This window comes from Castor canadensis, chromosome 6 (assembly GCF_047511655.1).
Source record: "Castor canadensis chromosome 6, mCasCan1.hap1v2, whole genome shotgun sequence".
Classification (NCBI taxonomy): domain Eukaryota; kingdom Metazoa; phylum Chordata; class Mammalia; order Rodentia; family Castoridae; genus Castor; species Castor canadensis.
Window position 1 is genome coordinate 37,263,674 of NC_133391.1, and position 4,890 is coordinate 37,268,563.

The window sequence follows — 4,890 nt, forward strand, 5'->3', positions numbered from 1 at the left end:
AAAAATTACATCTGAGACCATGTAAGCAAGAAGAGAGCAGAATGAAATATTTAGTGTTAAGAAAACAACAACAATCTAGAATTTATCCCTCAAAAGTAAAGGAGAAAGAAAGACTTTCTAAGACAAATATTGAGAGAATTTCTTCCCAGGAAAACTGTCCTGCAAAAAATGTTAAAAGAAGTTCTTTAGATACTGGCAGAGTGGCTGAAGTGGTAGAGCACCTGACTAGCAAGCACAAGGTCCTGAGTTCAAATCCCAGTGCTGCCAAAAAAAAAAAAAAGGAAGAAGTTCTTTAGAGAAAATGAAAATTACATGCATCAGGAACTAAGGTTTACATAAAGAAAGGAAGCATGCATGATAAGATAAAATACAAACATTTATTTTTCTTATTCTTAATTGATGTAACAGATGGCACTTTGTTCAAAATAATAATAGGAGCAATGTATTATACATCTGCATATGTGTGCTATGTGTAAGTGAAGTAAACAACAGCAATAATATAAGGGATGAGAGGAAGTGATTTGGATTACCTGTTATTATAAGGTACTCACACTACCTGGGAAGTTGTATAGTATTATTTGAAAATAGACTTGGATTAGTTTAAATGTGTATTGCAAACCCTACAGCAGCCACTAAAAAAAAAAGGAAAAAAAAAGTATAACTGATGTCCTGTGAGGACAGAAAATGGAGTAATATAAAGTGTCCAATTAAAAATCACAAAAAGGCTGAAGGGTGGCTCAAGCAGTAAGATCACCTGCCTAGTAAGCATGAGGTCCTAAGTTCAAACCCCAGTGCTGCCCCCCGCAAAAGATTTATTTAAAAATCACAAAAAGCTGGGTGAGGTAGCACATGGCTATAATTCTAGCACTTGGGAGGCTGAGGCAGGTGGGTCACAAATTCAAGGTCAGCCTAAGCTACATAGCAAGACCCTGTCTGTCTCAAAAAAAAAAAAATCAAAGAAGACAGCAAAAGAGAAGACAAAAATAAGAATAAAGGACAAGAAGAACAAACACAACAGTAATAAATATGGTGGATAGTAATCTGACTATATCAATAATCGCTTCGAATATTGATGATTTCTAAATACACCAATTAAAAGACAGAAATTGTCTGAGTGAAATAATAGTTCCCTATTATATAACAATTACTTGACTCATAGTTTTAGAAGTTCAGACCACTATGAATTTGCCCTATTGCTTTGAGCATGTGGAGGCACCTTGAGGAGCAAAATTACTCATCTCATGACTGAGAAGTGAAAAGAAAGAAAGAGGAAGAAACCAGAGTTCCATAATACTTTCCAGGACACACCCCCAATGATCTGAAGACCTCCCACTAGGCCCCACCTCTTAAAATTTCCACCACTTCTCAATAGTGCCAAGCTAGAGACCAAGCCTTTAACATATGGGCATTTGAGGGGCATTTCAGATGCAAACTATAGCAAAGGTCTGACTATCTGTTGTTCATAGGAAACCCACTTTAATACAAAGACACACGTGTAACAAAGGTAAATGGATTGAGAAAGCTATAGCATGTTAACATTAACTAAAAGAAAGAGGGAGTAGCTATATTAAATTTAGGTAGAACAGAATTCAGGGCAAGAGAAGTTATCAGGCATAAAGTAGGTCATTACACATAGTGAATGATCTCCAAGAAGACAATTCTTAACATGTATGCTCCTAAGAATACAGTGTCCAAATATATAAGGCAAAAACTGATAGAACTGCAAGGAGAAATAGATGAATCCACTCTTATTGTTTATTATCAGAAACTTCAACACCTGTCTATCAGAAATGGACAGATCCAGCAGGCAGAAGATCAGTTGAACTCAACAATACCATTAATGACTAGATATAATGGACATCTAAACAAAACTTCATCTAACAACAGGATACACATTCTTCTCAAGCTCACATGGAATATTCACCACATTCTGGGCCATAAAACAAGTCTTAACGATTTTTAAAGAATATAGACCTGACATGGTGGTACACGCCTATAATTCCAGCACTCAGGAGGTAGAGGCAGGAGGATCAAGAGTTTGAGGCCAGTTTGGGCTATTTAATAAGACCTCATCTCAAAAAAACAAAAAACAAAAAACAAAAGAATAGAAATAATACAAAGTCTGTTCTCAAACCACAGTGAATTAAACTAGAAATCAATGCCAGAAAACTAGCTAGAAAATTCCCAAATCAAACAATGTACTTCTAAATAACACATTAGTGAAAGAAGAAATCTCAAGAAATTTAAACATATTTTGAATGAAATGTAAAATGGAAAAAACAGCTTATCAAAATTTGTGGGATATGGCAAATGCAGTGCCAAAAAAGGACATTTATAACACTGAATGTGTTATTACAGAAAAGAAGGAATATCTAAAATCATTCTACCTTAGAAGCTAGTTATAAAAAAGAAGAGCAAATCAGATCCCACATAAGCAGAAGAAAAGGAAAAATGAAATGAATGACACTGAAAACAGAAAATCAACAGAACCAAAAGCTGTTTCTTTGAGAAGATCAGTAAGATGGAAAACCTCTAGTGAGGTTACCAAAGATAAAAAGAGAGAAGACAAATTAATGACATGCTGGATGTGGTACACACCTATAATCCTAGCACTTGGGAGCTGGGACAGAAGGATCATGAGTTTGAAGCCAGCCTGGGCTACGTAGTGAGATCCCGTCTCAAAAAACAAAAAAACAAAACAAACATAAAACAAATACACTAAAAAATTTAATAACATCAGAAATGAAAGAAGGGCCATCACTACAGATACCACAGACATCAAAACAATAAAGGAAGGGCTGGTGGAGTGGCTCAGTTGGTAGAACACCTGCTTAATAAGCGTGAGGCCCTGAGTTCAAACCTCAGTACCACCAAAAATAAATAAATAAATAAATAAATAAATAAATAAATAAATAAAGGAATACTGTGGACAACTCTGTTCCTATAAATTTGATAAGCTAAAAGAAGCCAACCAATTCCTTGAAGATGCAATGTGTCGGGACTCTCATAAGAAGAAATAGATAATCTGAGAAGGTCAATTTCTATTAAGAAATTGAATCAATAATTAGTAACCTTCCATACAGCATAGTTCACTGGCAAATCTGCCAAACATTTAGTGGAAAAAAACTGTGCCAATTCTCTACAATGTCTTCCAGAAGATAGGCAAAGAGTGAATACTTCCTAACTCATTCTATGGGGCCAGCATAACCCTAATACCCAAACCAGGCAAAGACATTATAAAGAAAACTGAAGATCAAGGGCTGGAGGCATGGCTCAAATAGTGCAACTTCTCTCATGAACATGTAAGCAAAATTCCTAACAAAACATTGTTTGCAAATTGAGTTCAACTGTGCATAAAATAATTATTTACCACAACCAAATGATATTAATCCCAGCTTGCAAGTCTGATCCAACATTTGAACATCAATTAGTATAAGCCATCACTTCCTAAGATAAAGAAAAAACAGCTGATCATATCCATAGATGCAGAAAAAGACTTTGACAAAATCCAACTCTCACTCAGAAAGCTAGGACTAGAAGAGAGTTTCTTCAACTTGATAAAGAATATCTACCAAGCCAGGTGCAGTGACTGAAACTTGTAATCCAATCTGCAGTCTACTTGGGAGGGGAAGATCAGGAGGAACATGATTTGAGGCCAGCCTAGGCAAAAAGTTTGCAAGACCCCACCTCAACCAATGAAAGTTTGGCATGGTGATGCATTTCTGTAATCCCAGCTATGCAGGAAGCATAAATAGGACAGCAGTCCAAACTGGCCAGGCATAAAATGAGACCCTATCTCAAAAATAACCAAAGCAAAAAGGACTGAGGGTATAGTTTAAGTGGTAGAGTGCCTTCCTAGCAAGTGGGAGGCCCAGTTCAACTCCTATTATGGCCTACATATACCTATATATCTATATCTATATCTGTATCTATATCTATATATCTATCTATATCCATTTTCTATATATCTCAAAAAACCTACGGATAACATCATACTTAATGAGGAGAAAGCACAAGCTTTCCTACTAAGTCAGGAACAAGACAAGGATGATTCTTTTCACCACAGCTTTTCAACATCATACTGAATAAGACAAGATGTAATAAAGCAAAAAAAAGAAAAAAAAAGGAAATAAAAGTTATACAGATTGAGAAGGCAGAAATAAAACTGTTTGCAAGATTACATTATTGTTTATGTAGAAATCTGAAAAATTTGACCAAAAAACCCCTCCTGGAATTAATAGATGATTATAGCAAGATTTCAGGATACAATGTTAATGCACAAAAATCAGGGCTGGGGATGTAGCTCAGTGGCAGTAGAGTGCTTGCTTACCTGGGTTCAGTCCCCAGTACCACAAAACAAATAACAAAAAACTCACAAAACTTAACTGCATTACTATATGCCAGCAATATACAAATAGAATTTGAAATTTAAAAATAATATATGCATTAGATCTCTCCAGAATAAAATACTTAGGTATAATAAAACATGCAAAATCTATATGAGGAAAATGACAAATTCTGATAAAAATCAAAGACCTGGATAAATGGAAGAATATTCCATGTTTGTGGATAGGAAGACTCCATATTGGCAAGATGTCATTGCTTCCCAAATTTGCTGATAGGTTCAATGCAGTCCCAGTAAAAATCCCAGTACACTATTTGTGGATATCAACAAGTTGATTTTATCATTATATGGAGAGGCTAAAAAAACCCCAACACAATATTGAAGAAGAACAAGGTTAGAGGACTGATACCACCTGAGTTCTGTAGAAAGCTACAGTAATGGAAGCAGTGTGGTACTGGTGAAAGAAGAGACAAACAGATCAATGGGACAGAATAGAGTACCCAGAAATAGACTCATATAAATACAGTTAACTGACCTTGACAAAG

At 35.4% G+C, this 4,890-nt stretch overlaps 1 non-coding gene across 1 annotated transcript; it reads left to right on the plus strand.

The window, feature by feature from the left end:
• The first annotated feature begins 2,800 nt into the window (after positions 1–2,800).
• On the plus strand, positions 2,801–2,873 carry Trnai-aau (transfer RNA isoleucine (anticodon AAU)). The gene has a single exon. It is a non-coding gene; the product is annotated as a tRNA-Ile (tRNA).
• Positions 2,874–4,890: the final 2,017 nt, after the last annotated feature.